This window comes from Lolium perenne, chromosome 2 (assembly GCF_019359855.2).
Source record: "Lolium perenne isolate Kyuss_39 chromosome 2, Kyuss_2.0, whole genome shotgun sequence".
NCBI lineage: Eukaryota > Viridiplantae > Streptophyta > Magnoliopsida > Poales > Poaceae > Lolium > Lolium perenne.
In genome coordinates, this window is record NC_067245.2 from 189,836,954 (window position 1) to 189,858,361 (window position 21,408).

The 21,408-nt window shown below is 45.5% G+C and overlaps 1 pseudogene; it reads right to left on the reverse strand.

The window, feature by feature from the left end:
* The window catches only part of LOC127306840 (protein FAR1-RELATED SEQUENCE 5-like), a 29,989-nt pseudogene extending 18,744 nt beyond the window's left edge, over nt 1–11,245 (reverse strand).
* Nucleotides 11,246–21,408: the final 10,163 nt, after the last annotated feature.

Genomic DNA, 21,408 nt, shown 5'->3' on the forward strand with positions numbered 1-21,408 from the left:
GTCCCGGATGAGATCCCGGACATCACGAGGAGTCCCGGAATGGTCCGGAGAATAAGACTCATATATAGGAAGTCATTTTATAAGATTTAAAATGATGCGGAAGGTTCTATGGAAGGTTCTAGAAGGTTCTAGAAAAGTCCGGAAGAAACCACTAAGGAAGGCGGAGTCCCGGTGGGACTCCACCTCCCATGGCCGGCCAACCCTAAGGGGGAGGAGTCCCAAGTGGACTCCCCAAGGGGGGCCGGCCACCCCCTCCCAAGGAAGGTGGGATTCCCACCTCTAGTGGGAGTCCTAGCTTGGGTAGGTTTCATGTGTTATGGAAGGTTTTGGTTTGGGGTCTTATTCGAAGACTTGTAGACCAACTCTTGGGTGTTCCACCTATATAATGAGGGCCAAGGGGAGGGGGCCGGCCACCCCAACAACACCAAGGTGGCCGCACCACCTAGATGGCCGGCGCCCCCCTCTCCCAAACCCTAGCGGCCTCTCTCCTCCACCACATCCCGCACGCTTAGCGAAGCACCGCCGGATTTCTCCACCACCACCGACACCACGCCGTCGTGCTGTCGGATTCAAGAGGAGCTACTACTTCTGCTGCCCACTGGAACGGGAGGTGGACGTCGTCTTCATCAACAACCGAACGTGTGACCGAGTACGGAGGTGCTGCCCGTTCGTGGCGCCGGAAGCGATCGTGATCAAGATCTTCTACGCGCTTTTGCAAGCGGCAAGTGAACGTCTACCGCAGCAACAAGAGCCTCATCTTGTAGGCTTTGGAATCTCTTCAAGGGTGAGACTCGATACCCCCTCGTTGCTACCGTCTTCTAGATTGCATCTTGGCTTGGATTGCGTGTTCGCGGTAGGAAATTTTTTGTTTTCTATGCAACGTAATCCCTACAGTGGTATCAGAGCCGTGTCTATGCATAGATGGTTGCACGAGTAGAACACAATGGTTTTGTGGGCGTTGATGCTCTTGTTGTCTTTAGTTTGAGTACTTTGCATCTTTGTGGCATAGTGGGATGAAGCGGCTCGGACTAACTTTACATGACCGCGTTCATGAGACTTGTTCCTCGTTCGACATGCAACTTGTATTGCATAAGAGGCTTTGCGGGTGTCTGTCTCTCCTACTATAGTGAAGATTCAATTTACTCTTCTATTGATAACATTAGTATCACCATTGTGGTTCATGTTCGTAGGTAGATTAGATCTCTCCCGAAAACCCTAAACCACGTAAAATATGCAAACCAAATTAGAGACGTCTAACTTGTTTTTGCAGGGTTTGGTGATGTGATATGGCCATAATGTGATGATGAATATGTATGAGATGATCATTATTGTATTGTGGCAACCGGCAGGAGCCTTATGGTTGTCTTTAAATTTCATGTTGAGTAGTATTTCAAAGTAGTTGTAATAGTTGCTACATGAGGTGAACAACCATGAAAGACGGCGCCATGAACCTTGACGCTACGCCGACGATGATGGAGATCATGCCCATTGATGATGGAGATCATGTCCGTGCTTTGGAGATGAAGATCAAAGGCGCAAAGACAAAAGGGCCATATCATATCACATATGAACTGCATGTGATATTAATCCTTTATGCATCTTATTTTGCTTAGATTGCGACGGTAGCATTATAAGATGATCCCTCACGTTAATATCAAGATAATAAAGTGTTCTCCCCTCGTATGCACCGTTGCATTGTTCGTCGTTTTGAAGCATCTCGTGATGATCGGGTGTGATAAACTCAACATACAACGGGTGTAAGCCATGTTGCACACGCGGAATACTTGGGTTTGCTTGACGAGCCTAGCATGTACAGACATGGCCTCGGGACAACGGAAACCGAAAGGTTGAACACGAGTCATATGGATGATATGATCAACATGTTGATGTTCACCATTGAAGCTACATCATCTCACGTGATGATCGGTTTTGGTGTAGTGGATTTGGATCGTGTACCACTTAACAACTATGAGGGATGTTGTATTATGTGGGAGTTCATTAGTAATTAGATTAAAACATGAACTAATTATCATAAACTTAGTCTGAGTAGTATTTTGAATTAATTTTGTAGTATTGGCATCCGTTTTCTACCATGCGCTAGTCTTGTAATTGAGATAGAAATACTGTTAAAATCTGACAAGAAACTTTACGGAATGGTACCGTATTGTTAAAGAATCAAGAATTGATTAAGTCCTATTGCAAACTTTTAGTAAACCTCACATTGTTGATTCAAAGAGCTATGTTTTCAATTAGTACCTAAAGTTATCTTGTCTCCGTTCAAATCTGTTTGAAAAGTAAGGAGCTGAAAAATTAGTTTTCAGAAATAATCAAGGTATGAGATATATGTGATATCTAAGACCTTATTACAAGATGATAGAATATAATTTGGTGAGACTACATAAACTCATAAGTTTTATGGGAATGTACGAAGGTTGAAGACGCAAGGCGTCCCAATCCTCCAACTATTGGGGCACTAACGATATTCGCATATCCATGAAGTGATTGTCCTTAGTATGCACCGTTGCTATGACTCGTCGTTTCGAAGCATCACGTGATGATCGGATGTTATAGATTCTACGTGTGCATACAACGGGTGCAAGCCAGATTTGCATATGCGAATACTAAGGTTAAAACTTTACGAGCCTAACATGTACAGACATGGTCTCGGAAAGTCATCATGATATAATGGATAAAATTATGAGTGAAATTGTTCATCATATTACAAAGTTACTAATAGTGAAATCTGGAACACTTGTCATATGATGATCAACTTCAAAGTAAGAACCTCAAGGTTATTGGTATTTGACCAACAAACCGAGAAGTTATTGAAGTTGATGTGTTTTTCTAAATAATGAGGAAAGCTAAAAGAGAAACTACAAAAGATTATTGGCAGAAAGAAAGAAAAGACTAGAATGTCTAGCTCAGGTGTATATAAATGATATACATGTTATGGTTATATTCCTAGTTAGGTCACACTATGAAATTCTTGGGTATTAGTACTATATTGGTTGGTATGAAGTGTCATACAAAACAACGCAATACAAGAATACAATGGCCTAAGTGACTGACAAGGAATATGATAGGAATACACGTCTGGAACAAAATAAAGTGTTATTATGTTCGTCGTTGGCATTCTATCTAGCCCTTAGAATTTATAATAAAGAACTTAATAATTGTTATTTTGCTCTGGTCAAATGAAAACAATGAGTTGTTCAAATTATGACATTACTCCATGTACGATGGATAAGTTATTATAAATCTTAATGGTGAAACACACATACATAACACTGACGCCAAAATGCCATAAGGCAAATGATTTGAATTCCACGTATTTGTGGAACCGCCATTTAGGTCATGTTAGAAAGGAACGCATGAAGGAAGTCCATGCAAATGGATTTTGGAGTCATTTGATTTTTGAATCATTTGGCGCTTGCAAATCTTTTCTAAAAGAGAATGATTAAAATACCGTTCATAGGCCAAGAGTTGAACGGGAAACTAACTTAGTGAAAAATACACGATGATGTATGTGGTTCACTGGGCATAGTTGTGTGCGGGAGATTCTTCTACTTCATGAAAACTTTCAACAATGAATTGAGTATAGATATGTGGATATATTCAATAAGGAAGAAGTTTGAAACATTTGAATGGATTCAAATAAATTTCAGCATTATGTGGAAATCATCGTAATAGAAAAGTCAAATATCTATGATTGGATCATGGTGAAAATATTTGAATTACGAGTTTTAGCGAACATCTAAGAGAGTCATGAAATTGTTCTACAACTCACATTTCTTGGAGCATCATAATGATGATATAGTATCCGAGAGATGTATCCAAGCCTTGTTGGATTAATGATGAGATAAAATATCATGACGCCATTATATTTTTGTGGATTATGCTTTAGTGACTACCGCTTTTACACTGAATAGAGCATCATCATGATCCGTAGAAATGACACCATACGAGTTATGGCATGGGTATAAACCCTAATAGTCCTTTCTTTAAATTTTGGTCTAAAAGTTAACAACCAAAATCGGATGAATGTCTTTGTTGGTTATCCCAAAGAATTGATTGGGAATTCTTTCCACTATGAAGTAAACGACAAAAGTGTTTGTTAATGTTACTTGCTTATTTCCAAGAAATTGTTTTCTAGCGAAGTATTTGAGTGGGAGGACAATAGAACTTGATAAGGTTTATGAACCTGAGCATAATGATCAGAGTAGCGCAGCATCGGAAATTGGTTCCGGAAGCGACCATGACGAACATGGCTCACATGACTACAAAGTGTTTTAGCCATGGAGATCGAAGTACATATTGAACCTTGTAGGTATGGTTTACATTGTGATCAAATAAATGATTTGTGAACAAAGGATTGATTTTGAACAATGATAAACCAACTACAAACAAAGAAGTTATGATGGGCCCTGACTCCGTTAAAATGGCTATATGCCATGAAATCCAAGATAGATAAATACTTTTTGAAAGTAAATGGATCTATAAAATTGATGGACTTGGATGGAATATCCTTAAAGAAGCTCGACTTGTCGAGAAATTGTTTACGACAAAGTTCAAAGAGTTGACTACGATAAGATTAGATCTTCCGTAGCAATGCTTATAGTCTATGTGGATTATTCTAGTAATCACTACATATTTCTTTTATGAGATATGCTAGTAGGATGGCAAAATACATTACTTATCAGAAGTATGTATTAAAAGGTGTATACAAGATACAACCAAGAGTTTTGCTGGTCCGTGGAATACTAGATAGGTATACAAACTTCAATTTGATGAAGTAAGTATAGCGGAGTTTGAATCTTCACTGGATGAAATAGTCAAATAGTTTTTGATTTCATCAGAGACGATGAAGAGGCTTGCATTTGCAAGAAATTAAGTGGGAGCGCTGAGACATATTTATAATACTTTATGTAGATGACATATAGTTGGTTATAAATAATGTAATTATATACTTGATTAAAAAGGTTTCATTGAGAAATTAACTTCAATGAAAGGATATGGACTGAAACATATCTAGTGTCAAAATCTATGAAGATAGATTGAAACACAAAATATGTTTAAGTCAAAGTACATAGAATGGATATTGAAATAGTTCAATATAGAAATATTAAGAAAATATTCTTGTCATGTGAAGTTTTAACAAGACTTGAGTGTATCTGACACTCAATGAGTAAAAACACATGAGTGATTATAGATCACGGATAATATGTACACAATCAGATGTCCTGTGCTCTAAAAAGTGTTATGAGCATGTACCAAAATGATTCATGTGATGATCATTGAAAAACAGTAAGAATATTCTTGAGTACTTAAGAAGAACCAAGGATATATATATAGTTTTGTATGGAGAAATGACAAACAAATTGCTGTAAAATGTTGCACCGATATTTGTTTTGTCACATATGAAAATAAAATTTCAAATCTCAAATTAGACTAAGTGTTGTTTGAAAGGTAGCACAATGAGCTAGAAGTTGTCTATGCTAGATTTAGAAGAGTTCTAAAATATTGTGACGGATTCTACAAAAGAAGGCAGAGTATGTCATCGTTTTGACAATAGCAAAGGATGTTAAGTCAAGAGGTTCTTTGAGAGCTTGGTGTAGTTCCGACAGAGTCAGAACTTTGAAGCTATATTGTGTGTGACAATATTAGTGACATATTTCAGACCGCGGAATTAAGGTTCCACCAGAAGACCAAACATATTTAATGCTGACTCATTTGGAAATGAGTGATGCGTTGAGACGCAAATGAATTACAAAATACATACGGTTCTGAGCATGTCAGATCCGTTGACTAAAACCTCTCCCGTGAGCAAAACATGATAAAGCACCGGAAGGCCAAGGTGTTATATCTTTACAAATGTAAACTAGATTATTGACTCTAGTGCAAGTGGGAGACTGTTGGAGATATGCCCAAGAGGCAATAATAAAATGGTTATTATAATATCTTTGAGTTTATGATAATGTTTACATACCATGCTATAATTATATTAACCGAAACATTGATACATGTGTGTTATGTGAACAACAAGGAGTCCCTAGTAAGCCTCTTGTATAACTAGCTTGTTGATTAATAGATGATCATCGTTTCATGATCATGAACATTGGATGTTATTAATAACAAGGTTGTATCATTATGTGAATGATATAATGGACACACCCAATTAAGCGTAGCATAAGATCTCGTCATTAAGTTATTTGCTATATGCTTTCGATACATAGTTACCTAGTCCTTATGACCATGAGATCATGTAAATCACTTATACCGGAAAGGTACTTTGATTACACCAAACGCCACTGCGTAAATGGGTGGTTATAAAGGTGGGATTAAGTATCCGGAAAGTATGAGTTGAGGCATATGGATCAACAGTGGGATTTGTCCATCCCAATGATGGATAGATATACTCTGGGCCCTCTCGGTGGAATGTCGTCTAATGTCTTGCAAGCATATGAATAAGTTCATAAGAGACCACATACCACGGTACGAGTAAAGAGTACTTGTCAGGAGACGAGGTTGAACAAGGTATAGAGTGATACCGAAGATCAAACCTCGGACAAGTAAAATATCGCGTGACAAAGGGAATTGGTATCGTATGTGAATGGTTCATTCGATCACTAAAGTCATCGTTGAATATGTGGGAGCCATTATGGATCTCCAGATCCCGCTATTGGTTATTGGTCGGAGTGAGTACTCAACCATGTCCGCATAGTTCACGAACCGTAGGGTGACACACTTAAAGTTGGATGTTGAAATGGTAGAACTTGAATATGGAATGGAGTTCGAATATTTGTTCGGAGTCCCGGATGAGATCCCGGACATCACGAGGAGTCCCGGAATGGTCTGGAGAATAAGATTCATATATATGAAGTCATTTTATAAGATTTAAAATGATGCGGAAGGTTCTATGGAAGGTTCTAGAAGGTTCTAGAAAAGTCCGGAAGAAACCACTAAGGAAGGCGGAGTCCCGGTTGGACTCCACCTCCCATGGCCGGCCAACCCTAAGGGGGAGGAGTCCCAAGTGGACTCCCCAAGGGGGGCCGGCCACCCCCTCCCAAGGAAGGTGGGATTCCCACCTCTAGTGGGAGTCCTAGCTTGGGTAGGTTTCATGTGTTATGGAAGGTTTTGGTTTGGGGTCTTATTCGAAGACTTGTAGACCAACTCTTGGGTGTTCCACCTATATAATGAGGGCCAAGGGGAGGGGGCCGGCCACCCCAACAACACCAAGGTGGCCGCACCACCTAGATGGCCGGCGCCCCCCTCTCCCAAACCCTAGCGGCCTCTCTCCTCCACCACATCCCGCACGCTTAGCGAAGCTCCGCCGGATTTCTCCACCACCACCGACACCACGCCGTCGTGCTGTCGGATTCAAGAGGAGCTACTACTTCCGCTGCCCGCTGGAACGGGAGGTGGACGTCGTCTTCATCAACAACCGAACGTGTGACCGAGTAAGGAGGTGCTGCCCGTTCGTGGCGCCGGAAGCGATCGTGATCAAGATCTTCTACGCGCTTTTGCAAGCGGCAAGTGAACGTCTACCGCAGCAACAAGAGCCTCATCTTGTAGGCTTTGGAATCTCTTCAAGGGTGAGACTCGATACCCCCTCGTTGCTACCGTCTTCTAGATTGCATCTTGGCTTGGATTGCGTGTTCGCGGTAGGAAATTTTTTGTTTTCTATGCAACGTAATCCCTACACCAAGTAGTCAGTCCATGGGTTGGGCAATTTTTAACCAAAGATTTCATTCTTTCCCATGCTTGTGCAACATGCTCAGTATCCAATTGTTTAAAATTCATTATGCTACTCCTCAAAGATATAATTTTAGCAGGGGGGTAATATCTACCAATAAAAGCATCCTTGCATTTAGTCCATGAATCAATACTATTCTTAGGCAGAGATAGCAACCAATCTTTAGCACTTCCTCTTAATGAGAAAGGGAACAATTTTAATTTTATAATGTCACCATCTACATCTTTATACTTTTGCATTTCACATAGTTCAACAAAATTATTGAGATGGGCAAGAAAGATCATCGTAACTAACACCAGAAAATTGCTCTCGCATAACAAGATTCAGTAAAGCAGGTTTAATTTCAAAGAATTCTGTTGTAGTAGCAGGTGGAGCAATAGGTGTGCATAAGAAATCATTATTATTTGTGGTTGTGAAATCACACAACTTAGTATTTTCAGGAGTACCCATTTTAGCAATAGTAAATAAAGCAAACTAGATAAAGTAAATGCAAGTAACTAATTTTTTTGTGTTTTTGATATAGCGAACAAGATAGCAAATAAAGTAAATCTAGCAACTAATTTTTTTGTATTTTGATTTAGTGCAGCAAACAAAGTAGTAAATAAAACTAAGCAAGACAAAAACAAAGTAAAGAGATTGAGATGTAGAGACTCCCCTTGCAGCGTGTCTTGATCTCCCCGGCAACGGCGCCAGAAATTTGCTTGATGCGCGTGGTTGACGTATTGTCTTTTCGTTTGACACGCGTCCGTTGGGAACCCCAAGAGGAAGGTGTGATGCGCACAGCGGCAAGTTTACCTCAGTAGAAACCAAGGTTTATCGAACCAGTAGGAGTCAAGAAGCACGTTGAAGGTTGATGGCGGCAAGATGTAGTGCGGCGCAACACCAGGGATTCCGGCGCCAACGTGGAACCTGCACAACACAAACCAAGTACTTTGCCCCAACGAAACAAATGAGGTTGTCAATCTCACCGGCTTGTCAGTAACAAAGGATTAGATGTATAGTGTGGATGATGATTGTTTGCAGAAACAAGAGAACGAGTATTGCAGTAGATTGTATTTCAGTATAGAGAATTAGACCGGGGTCCACAGTTCACTAGAGGTGTCTCTCCCATAAGATAAACAACATGTTGGGTGAACAAATTACAGTTGGGCAATTGACAAATAAAGAGGGCATGACCATGCACATACATATTATGATGAGTATAGTGAGATTTAATTGGGCATTACGACAAAGTACATAGACCGCTATCCAGCATGCATCTATGCCTAAAAAGTCCACCTTCAAAGTTATCATCCGAACCCCTCCGGTATTAAGTTGCTAACAACAAACAATTGCATTAAGTATTGCGCGTAATGTAATCAGTAACTACATCCTCGAACATAGCACCAATGTTTTATCCCTAGTGGCAACAGCACATCCATAATCTTAGAGATTTCTGTCACTTCCCCAGATTCACGGAGACATGAACCCACTATCGAGCATAAATACTCCCTCTTGGAGTTAACAGCAAAAACTTGGCCAGAGCCTCTACTAATAACGGAGAGCATGCAAGATCATAAACAACACATATATATAAATTGATAATCAACATAACATAGTATTATCTATTCATCGGATCCCAACAAACACAACATATAACATTACAGATAGATGATCTTGATCATGTTCGGCAGCTCACAAGATCCGACAATTAAGCACAATGAGGAGAAGACAACCATCTAGCTACTGCTATGGACCCATAGTCCAGGGGTAGACTACTCACACATCACTCCGGAGGTGACCATGGCGGCGTAGAGTCCTCCGGGAGATGATTCCCCTCTCCGGCAGGGTGCCGGAGGCGATCTCCTGAATCCCCCGAGATGGGATTGGCGGCGGTGGCGTCTCTGGAAGGTTTTCCGTATCGTGGCTCTCGGTACTGGGGGTTTCGCGATGAAGGCTATTTGTAGGCGGAAGGGTAGGTCAGGGGGCGTCGCGAGGGGCCTAGGAGACAGGTCGGCGCGGCCAAGGGTGGGGCCGCGCCGCCTGCCCTCCTGGCCACCTCGTGGCCCCACTTCGTTGACTCTTCGGTCTTCTGGAAGCTTCGTGGCAAAATAGGACCCTGGGCGTTGATTTCGTCCAATTCCGAGAATATTTCCTTACTAGGATTTCTGAAACCAAAAACAGCAGAAAACCGCAACTGGCACTTCGGCATCTTGTTAATAGGTTAGTTCCAGAAAATACACGAATATGACATAAAATGTGCATAAAACATGTAGATATCATCAATAATGTGGCATGGAACATAAGAAATTATCGATACGTCGGAGACGTATCACCCAACTTGTCAACGATTCAACTCAGCCTTTCCGATAACTCCATGATAAATTATACAGCTCCAAGAAGTAAACAAGTTCTTTGGAAAATGTAGCATAGTAACCAACGGTATATGTATTAAGTTCTGCCTGATGTGGTGCAGAACAGGCTATTCTGAAAGTGTCACTGTTTTTTGCTGTCGAAACTGCAACTCAAATGTCTAAACTCCGTTCCCATGATTCTTTGGTTGCATCTCGCCATAGTTATATGAAAAAAACTCATATTCGATCTGAACTGTTTATATATTACAGGTGTTACCTCTCACTTTGGTTGCATCTCGCTCTGGTTTGAATCTCACTTTAGTTATATGAAAATCTCAGATTCTGAAAGTGTTTATATATTACATGTGTTAAATTTCAGTTGTAAACACATTCAGGACATATGTTTGCATACTGCTGTTTTGCGTCCATTTTTTATTAACCACTAGTGTCTTTGTTGGCTAAATTCGTAAATGATATGCGATGATAAGATCGTATCATATCATGTAGATCATATCAATTTAGACATCTAGAATCAAATGAACGATGAAGCACGATCAAGAATCGCCTTGCTAAGGAAGCCCTGTAGTTGATCAGTAAAGAGACCCATACACCCAGACCCATACACTAGGGATTTCTCACTGTCTGCAAAAACCATCACCCAGAAATCTATATCTCACCAAGTCGGCTCAAACAAGTTCTGCATACTACTGTAAGATAGATACTGAAACTTGTTCGCACGAGATATAATAGGCTAAGTACACTCACGTATTTATAAGTTTCTGTCATGTGCTAAAAAAATATGAAACTTGTCAACGATTTCCAGTGCCCACCGTTGTCAACGATTCAACTAAGCCTTTCCGATAACTCCATGATAAATTATACAGCTACAAGAAGTAAACATGTCTCGTTTCTGGCATTCATAATGAAGCAAGAATTTCGGGCGACTGACCTCTGCTTCCAGGTGCGCTCTGATGGAGGGGACTCGGTTGAGGTCGGCATATGAGAATCAGCCGGCAACGGTGATTCATTATGCAACTCTGGCGATGACCCCAACCATTCTTCCGAGGGGGGCGGGGGGGGGACTCGGGGGGGGACTCGACGGCATCGGGGATTGGCTCGTTGCTGCAGACTCCGTCCTCCCCGAATCCGGCGTGCTCTGGAACAGAGGATCGCTCGCTCAGGTCAGAACCCAAGCTGGACGGAGAGGTTCGGGCGCTTGTCTCGGAAGAATGGATCGGAAAGCTCGGAAACCAATCAGGCGTAAACTCGATCCCTGGCCCAGACAATCTGGTACAAATGTGGAAAAAATCAAATCGGAGGGATGCGCGCAAAATCAAATCAAATCGTCCAGGGGCGGGATTTGATGGACTAACCTTATGAGCAGCTCGGTGAACCCCTCCGGTTGTCCGTCAATCATCATGAATTAGCGTCCCTGGACGGCTTGAATCTTCCAGATGCGGCGAGGGGCGAGGTCAGCCGGCCGGCGGAGGATAGATGTCACACCTGACGGTGTACCGTAGCTGGACCGTGTACCGTGGTGGACTAGAGTTTCAGGATTGTAAGCGTTGTGTGCGTGAGTGTGTCCCAGGCTGTCTGGCTCGGTGGGCATATATGCCACGGGTTGTATCTGAGACAAACAACTCTGAAGAAATAGAACAGAGTTCACAACTCTTTTGCTCTCCTTCTCGTTTCTCTCTTTCTTCTTCCTCACGAAAGAGGAGAATCGTAGCACCTCATGCCGGCGATCACTGCCGGCAAAGGGGATCACTACACTTGGTATCAGATTTGGGCGAATTCCTGGCTGCTCTCGCTGTGATTCGTGGGGTGTTTCACTCTTGATCTGAGTTGTCATTCCAGGGTCGGGTAGCGCGATTGGGGATCTCGATCTCGATCGAGTTCGTCAAGCGTGCAGTAAATCCTCGCGCTGGTTGCTCGATTTAGCAGTTGTTCACCACGGCTCCAGCGAAGCCCTCACCACAGACCCAGTTCGTCTTGGTCGCGATGGGCGAGGCGGCGGAGGAGACGCGTACGACGCTCGACCGCCTCCAATCCAGTCTAGATCTCTTGCACGGCGTGGTGGCAGGGATCGACACCACCCAAAAACAGATGCGCGTCCAGCAAGAGCATCAGGCAGCGGCGATTGATGCGAGCGCCGCCAAGCATGACGACACCGCGCGCATCCTTCAGTCGCTGCTCATCAAGCTGAATCTCCTCGACAAGGGTGAGACGACGAGGCCACCGTCGGACAACCACAACCCCGACTCAAGCATCCTCATCAACGCGGGTCACTCCATCACCCAGCCTACGTCTCCGCACTGGGTGGGGGACACGGCGGGCGCCACGTCGAGCGGTGCCCCAAAAGGGAAGGCGGTGGGTACAGGCCCTGAATTTGACCCTGGTGGCGCTGGATTTCTGGGAGGTGGAGCCATGGGAGGCGCTGGTGGTGGTGGATTCGGAGGCGCTGGCGGCGGTGGATTCGGAGGCGCTGGTGGCGGTGGTTCTGGAGGCGTGGGCGGTGGTAGATCAAGTTCTGCTCAGGGAGATCAGGGAGGGCGAAATCACATGCCGAAGATGTCGTTTCCTCGCTTCGATGGAGAGCACCCGCGCATCTGGAGAGATAAGTGCTATGACTATTTCCGTGCATTCAACATTAGTGCAGCTCTGTGGTTAACAACAGCAACGCTGCATATGGAGGGGAACGCTGCAATTTGGTTGCAATCTTACAAGAAGCGCCATGAGTTGGGGAACTGGCCGCAGTTCATCGCAGCGGTGGAAGCTGAATTCGGTGCAGATGACAAGCGTCGCAGCATCAAAGCATTGCTAGCGCTGAAGCACAGCACAAGGAAGAGTACCAGAAGGAGTTCCAATCTCTAGTGTACCAAGTCTCCATGTACAATCCTCATTATGATGAACAATTTTTCATCTCACAGTTCATTAAGGGACTCAAATCAGAACTGCGCGGTGGCGTGGAATCTCAAGTGCCTGAAACTTTGGAGAGAGTATTTTTGCTTGCACGTGTTCAGCAAGAGGTCTTGGAGGAGACCAGGAAGAAGGGTTACAGGGCAGTACCGCATGCTCGAGGAGAAACAGTGACAAATCGAGCTGAGGTTCCGAAGTGTGCATTGAAATTTGCTACCGGTGATCTGTGGAAGGACAGACAGCTGAGGGATTACCGTCGCGCAAATAACTTGTGCTTCAAGTGCGGCGACAAGTACGATCCCACGCATCAATGTGGTGTCAAGCCAGCAGCAGCAGTTACAGTACATGCTATGGAGCAACAGGAGTGTCCCATCCTGTTATCTGAAGAAGTGCTCAACATTATGGAGATGCACGATATCGCAACAGCACAGCAGCTCAGTTTATCTCTCAATGCCATGGCAGGTTCGGAAGGATCAAATTGCCTACGACTGCGTGCTCTCGTGGACAATCAGGTTTTGCTGATTTTGGTAGACTCGGGGAGCAGCACCAGTTTTCTGAATTCAAATATGCTGTCCCGAATCAACTGTGAAACAGTAGAGGCACATCCAGTTGCTGTCAAGGTAGCCAATGGGCAGTTTATGTATGCAACAAAAATGGTGCCTGCCTTGTCCTGGTGGTCACACGGTGAGACTTTCCACACACCGATGAGGGTGCTGGATTTGGGAGGATATGATGCAATCCTAGGTATGGACTGGCTTGAGTCCCACAGTCCAATGACTACAGACTGGGACAAGAAGTTTATTTCCTTCCAGTACAATGGCAAACAAGTCACACTTCATGGCGTTCCTAAAGCCAAAACTGAAACTGTCCACGAAATGTCAGTGGAACAACTCGCCAAGTGGACTAAGGGCAACGATGTTTGGGCCATGGCCGTGGTGCACCAAGACAAGATCACAACGCTGGATGGTGACATGGACATCTGCTCGCCAGAAATTACTGCTTTGCTGACGGAGTTCGACCAGGTGTTCGCTGAACCCAAAGAGCTGCCTCCACCACGTCAGTATGATCATGCGATCACCCTCAAACCTGACGCAGCTCCTTTCAACGCGCGTCCCTACCGCTACTCACCTGCTCACAAAGACGAGATAGAGAAGCAGGTGGCGGCCATGCTCGCAGCGGGCATCATTGTGCCGAGCATGTCGCCGTTTGCATCTCCGGTGCTCTTAGTGCAGAAAAAGGACGGCTCCTGGAGATTCTGTGTTGATTACCGCCGACTCAATGAACTCACAATCAAAAACATGTTTCCCATGCCCGTCATTGATGAGTTGCTCGATGAGCTCGCTGGAGCCAAAGTGTTTTCCAAATTGGACTTACGAGCAGGCTACCATCAAATCCGTGTGTTGCCAGCCGATGAGCCCAAAACGGCCTTCAAGACACATCAGGGACATTACCAGTTCCGCGTCATGCCGTTTGGGTTGTGCAACGCGCCGGCGACGTTCCAGTGCGTCATGAATTCGGTTCTACGCCCGTGCCTGCGCCGCTCAGTGCTCGTCTTCATGGATGACATCTTGGTGTATAGCTCGTCCATAGAGCAACATCTGGAGCATCTCCGGGAAGTCTTGGCCCTGCTCCGCGATGAGAAGCTGTTTGTCAAGCGCTCCAAATGCTCATTCGCCTGTCAATCACTGGAATACCTGGGACACATCGTGTCAGCGGATGGCGTCTCTACTGATCCTCGGAAGACGCAAGCGATGCAGGACTGGCCACAACCCACAAATGTTACTGAGTTGCGTGGATTTTTGGGGTTGACCGGGTATTACCGTAAATTCGTCAAGAATTATGGGATAATTGCTCGCCCCCTGACGAATTTGCTGAAGAAGAAAGGGTTCATCTGGTCTGATCAAGCAACTGAAGCTTTTCTAGCGCTGAAAGCGGCTATGACCTCCACGCCGGTATTGCAGTTGCCTGATTTCAATAAGCAGTTCGTGGTTGAGACCGATGCATGTGACCTAGGGATTGGTGCGGTTCTCATGCAAGAACAACATCCACTGGCGTTTCTCAGTAAACCACTCAGTACGGCGCATCAGCAGCTATCAATCTACGAGAAGGAGTTTCTCGCGCTTTTGATGGCAGTTGAAAAATGGCGACCTTATTTGCAGCGAGGCGAATTTGTGATCAGGTCAGATCACCATAGTCTCAGCTACCTAGATGAGCAGCACTTGCAGACACCGTTACAGCGCAAAGCTATGGCACGCTTGATGGGTCTTCAGTTCAAAATAGTGTACAGACAGGGTGCTCAAAATCATGCAGCTGATGCTCTGTCACGTATTGGCCATCTCATGACTATCCAAGGGTGCTCTGAAGTGAGGCCAGTCTGGATGCAAGAGGTACTTAATTCCTATGCAACTGATCCTGATGCCCAACAACGACTGGTTCAGTTAGCTTTAGCTAGTCCAGATGAACACGGATATGAGCTGTCGCAGGGATTAATCAGATTTAAGGGGCGCATTTGGTTGGGGGCTAACTCAGCACTGCATACCAAGCTCATCTCTGCACTTCATTCAAGTGCCGTCGGAGGACATTCTGGGACTCAGGCCACATACCAGCGCATGAAACGCCTTTTCGCGTGGCATGGCATGAAGGCAGCTGTTGAAGACTTTGTGAAACAATGCAGCGTGTGCCAACATGCAAAACACACCAACACACACCCGGCTGGTCTGCTTCAGCCTTTGCCAATTCCAACTGGCGCCTGGCGTGATATAACAATGGATTTTGTTATGGGGTTGCCCAAGTCTGAAGGTTTTGAGGTTATCCTTGTTGTCGTCGACCGCTTCACAAAATATGCGCATTTCATGCCAATGCGTCATCCTTTCTCTGCTCCAGGGGTGGCCCGAGTCTTCGTCGACAACATTGTCAAGCTACATGGTATGCCGCACTCCATTACCTCTGATCGGGACTGCATCTTTACAAGTAACTTTTGGAAAACACTGTTCGCCACTTTGGGTACGAAGTTGCAGTTTACCACAGCCTATCATCCACAGACCGACGGACAAAGTGAGCGGGTAAACCAGTGTGTCGAAATGTTCCTCCGGTGCATGGTGCAAGAAAATCCAAAAGAATGGAAGAGTTGGTTGCCATTGGCAGAATTTTGGTACAACTCGACTTTTCATACATCACTTGGCTGCTCCCCCTTCAAGGCGCTGTATGGTCATGACCCAAACCTGGGTGCCTTACCAGCAGTGGATGATCAGTCATCAGTAGCTGGCATGATCACAGATAGGGCAGCTCAAGTTGAGGCACTCAAACAACACCTGGAAGCTGCACAGAACCGCATGAAGATGTATGCTGATAGTAAGCGCACCGAGAGACAGTTTCAGGTGGGAGACAAGGTGCTTCTGAAACTACAACCGTATGCTCAATCAACGGTCGTCAATCGCAAGTACCCGAAGCTGGCTTACAAATATTTTGGGCCATACAAGGTTTTGGAGAAAATTGGACAAGTCGCTTATAAACTAGAGCTACCTCCTACGAGTCAGATCCATGATGTGTTCCATGTTTCACAGCTCAAGGAATTTCGGGATGATTACTCGCCGGTCTTTGCAGATCTCCCTAGACCTCCAGCCCTGGATGTCATTGATACAGTGCCGGAGATGATCCTTGATAGGCGCCTGGTAAAGAAGGGAAATGCTGCTGTTCCTCAGGTTTTGATCAAATGGACAAATGTGCCGAAGGATTCTGCTACCTGGGAAGATTGGGATACTCTGAAGACGAAGTTTCCGCTTGTACTGACTTGGGGCCAAGTCAGTTCTTCAGGGGGAGGACCTGTCACACCTGACAGTGTACCGTAGCTGGACCGTGTACCGTGGTGGACTAGAGTTTCAGGATTGTAAGCGTTGTGTGCGTGAGTGTGTCCCAGGCTGTCTGGCTCGGTGGGCATATATGCCACGGGTTGTATCTGAGACAAACAACTCTGAAGAAATAGAACAGAGTTCACAACTCTTTTGCTCTCCTTCTCGTTTCTCTCTTTCTTCTTCCTCACGAAAGAGGAGAATCGTAGCACCTCACGCCGGCGATCACTGCCGGCAAAGGGGATCACTACAATAGAGGAAGAGGATGGAATCGGTGGAGATTCAAATCTGAATTGGTATGGTGGGGGCAGCGGATGGGGGGTCCGGGCAGGTCAATCCCGTCGCCGTACGTGCTGGAGAGAGGAAGGACGGCGAGGACGAGCCGGACGCCATGTATCCGCCGACGACTGTCCTTCGGCGCCGTGCGTATCGCTACCTCGCCTAGGCGTATCCGCCCGGTGGTAGGGGTCAAACGGCTGTCCGTGTGGGCCCGGTTGCGTGAATCTCCAGCAAACGGGTCGGTCTGGATTAGGTGCGGGCGCCATAAGGTCCTCACGATTGATTTACCGAGCACAAGGCCGTGTTGAAGTTCCTCCGCTGCGTGCCGAAGCGGTTCAAGCAGATCGCCCACTCACCGAAGAGCAATGGATGGAGCGCATGAAACCATGGCGCTCAAGAAGAAGAAGAAGAAGGGCAAAAACCATGGCGAAGAAGAGAAGGCGGAAGAAGAAGAAGAAGAAGAAGAAGAAGAAGAAGGCGGAAGAAGAAGAAGAAGAAGAAGAAGAAGAAGAAGAAGAAGAAGAAGAAGAAGAAGAAGAAGAAGAAGAAGAAGTGCCAGGAACTCGGCCACTTTGCTTGGGAGTGCCCGGAGAAGAAGAAGGGCAAAAACCATGGCGAAGAAGAGAAGGCGTTGCTCGGCCAGTACGTTGACGACGAGCCGGCTCTTCTCTGAAACTCCATGAAGAATTAGGAATCAAGATTAGGGGGTGATTGTTAGCTCTTAATCTTGATTGTATCTTCTTAATCTTGACTATCTGCATTAGTTACTTGTTTATGCATGTAGTTTTAGCTAGCTAGGGGGTTGCTGGCCATGAAGCTTCAGTAGATGCGGAGCGGAAAGTCGCGTGATGGCCTGCATGCTCGAGTAAAGCCGGGTGATCTGGTAGTCTACTAGGATAGTCGTTGTGCATAGTCAAGTTGTTAGCTAGATGTCAGTACACGTTAGCCAGGTCAAGTTAGTGTCCGGTATGGCCTGGGTGTTAGTGCTGCATGGAGTTAGTGGGTGTGTTAGTGGCCATGCGAGGTGTGCCTGTGACTACTTAAAGCCATGTAGATTATCATATTTGTTTCAGAGATTAAGAAGAGAAAAGGTGAGGGCTGTGTGATTCAGCCAAAGCCAAAGATATACTTGTCTCTGTGTATTTCTCGTAAGAGCTACGTGAGGTAGGAGAGAGAGGCCAAGGAGCTGACCGATCAGCTCCTACACCTGGCAGTATGGGAGATGGTTTGTCAGCCTAGGAAGAATGGAGGTCTAGCAATACCGAATCTAAAAAATCAAAATGAGGTGCTGCCACTGGTGGAAGAAAGGGCTTTGGTCGCGGTTGGCAACTGCCATTAGTCGCGGTGGCGCAACCGCGACCAAAGCAGCGCGACTAAAGGCCCCCCCCTTTAGTCGCGGTTCCTTACGAACCGCGACTAAAGGCCCGTCCACGTGGGCCGCAGGCGAGCGCCAGGGCGGAGGACCTTTAGTCGCGGTTCTTCTGGCCAACCGCGACTAAAGGCCTCCGCAGGGTTTAGGGTTTTAGCCCCCCTCCCCCTAAATCTGGTTTCTTTTTAATTTGTATTGTTTTATTTTTTTTGGGTTTTAATTTTGAAGGAGTTTCACATATTCTACGGTACTGTATACATACATGCATATGAATGTACAATTTCAAACAAATTTGAAATTAGAACCAAAAAGAATTCAAGAGGAATATACAATATATATTCAATATCGGATGACCATATACAATATATATTCAATATCGGATGACCATATACAATTTTGAACAAGTTAGTTACAAATTCTGGTGCATATAAAGTTCTACGTCATCGTAATAGTGTTCTCCTCTAGGATCGATGACTTCCCTCGCCAACCATCCAGCTAGTTCCTCTTGAAGTGGTCGGAAGCGAGCTTCTGGACTAAGCGTCTTCCGGAGGTTATTCCTCGGGATGTTGTTCTCACACGTCTGGTCCCGCTCATTGCAGTATCTCCGGATCCTCTCACAAACATAGTATCCACATAGATTGGTCCCCGGTGGCTGAATATCCCCACTCCTCCGCACTGCCATTTTAAAATGTAGCTCTTTTTGAATTCACCGACCTTGGTATCTACGAACCGTCTCCAAACCCTACGAGGCAAAGAAAATTAAATAAACAAGAGAGTTATTAATTAGTTACTTGATATTAGGAAATGATGAACGAAATAGGCCGATCGATATAGAGCGCAAATGAATGAAAATAATTACTTTTGCATCATTTTTCTCATGTCGCCCCAAAGCGCCGGATCCATATTCAGAGAGTCGTGGACGAGAACTGAGGAGGTCTGAACTTGAATTACCATAAGAATCCAGTGGAACCTGCGGACACGATACATGCACAGTCATGCATAACTCATCGATTAGCCACATACCATAAACAAAAGAGAATGTGCTCAAGACAGAAACACTCACCCAAAATGGTAAGGAAATAGAATATCACTTTTCTGTTGCTGTTTTCTAATAAACCGCCACAGGTCATCCTCCACGTCGGCGGGGTGGTGTTCTAACACATATGAATTAACGATGTGTGGGTCAATGAACCCAACATCATGGATGTTCCTTATTCGCATTTCCCGCTTCTTCATTCTGCATAATATATAGCGTACACAACAAGATAGTTAGGACAATATATATATATATATATAGTGCAGGCCGGCAATGAACGAGATGGGGTAGAAATTAATAAATCACTTACGTAACGTAGCAACCGATGATAGATTTGTCGTGGTCGCGCAGATTGAACAGCTGGAACAATTCACTCGTAGGAATTTGTACCCGTAATGTTTGAAGTGATGCTCATATCTAACTTCCGCATAGATATACTCTTTGGCGTTTTTATGTTTTATGTAACCCTTGTACCAATTTAGCAGACCTAGCATTTGTCGAGGTAGATCCTCTTCTGCGCAGCTCGACGAGAGGGCCATTCTTCACATATGTAAATACTACGTCCTTCATTGGCGCCTCATCAAGGCCTAGCAAAGTGCACGAAGAGTGATACCTAACTCGGCCGCTTGTTCTCTCGGCACTCGTTACGGTCAATCCATGTCTTGCCGCAGCTGCTATGATATCGGGGGCATCCGGATCGGCGGCTTGCACTATGAGCGGGGCGATCGATTGTTTACTTTGTTCCCCGAGCTGGGCAACTTCTTTCCCCCTTTCTAATTTTGACTCGGCCTCGTCCTTCAAGGTTTTCTTCTCCGCCAACTCTTTCCTGTTCTTGAACGCGAGTGCTTGCCTACGAAGTTCACGTAAATAGTCGTCAGGCAGATTCTTCGCGGCTTGGGACGGTGTGTTCAAAAATGACTTAGCCCATCGCTTTTGCTTGTCGTAATATACCGGCTTGGGCTCGCCCTCTCTTTTCTTCTTGCACTCCTCCTTCCATTTCTCATGCTGAGCAGCCACGGCCGCTGCATTTTCCTCGACACTAAGTTCCCAAGGCCTCGGGATGAGAGGCTTCAGTGATGGCTCTGGTATCTTTGTTTTCTTAGGTACATAAGGGTCCGGGTTAATAACCCAGGACTGCTTCTGCTTCTTCGCCGGAGGTGGATTGGGGGCCGGTGTCCGCCGATCACCCGCCGGACGAGGACTAGGGGCGGCGTCGCTACCCGCCGGACGAGGACTGGGGGGCGGCGTCGGCTGACGTGAAGGAGGTGTATTAGGTGAAGCACCACCACCACCGCCGCCACCGCCACCGTCACCGCCACCGCCACCGCCACCACCACCACCGTAGGGGGGTGGACTTGTTGGCGCCTCGCCCTGAAACTTGATAAACTTCTTCTCGCCATAGAATGAACTCGGCGCTTGACATCTCCAAGTCTTTTCACCCCTTCGGGTGTAGCAATGTCAATGTCCAGGTCCTCAAACCCTTGGACTATCTCCTCCACCGTCACACGAGCATAGCCATCTTGAATGGGGTTGTTGTGGTGGAGTGCTCCAGTGGCAAAGCACCGCCGATGGCTACCTTCATGGACATGTTCCCGATAGGATAATACAGATGACATGCTTTCATCTCCTTTATATCGTCCACGGGGTAGCGAGGAGGCTCCGGTGCAGTAATTTCGACCACCGCAGGCTCCGGTGCAGTAATTTCTATCGTCGGTGCACCAGCCGGTGAGGCCTCCGTGGAAGCCACGCTGCTTCTTCTCCGCTGCTGGCTTCCGAGATCCATTGGATGATCTTCAGCATGCCGGCGCCCGAGCTGCATCTCTTTCGGCGACTAGTACACTCACGGTTTTCTTCATCACATCCATTTCCGT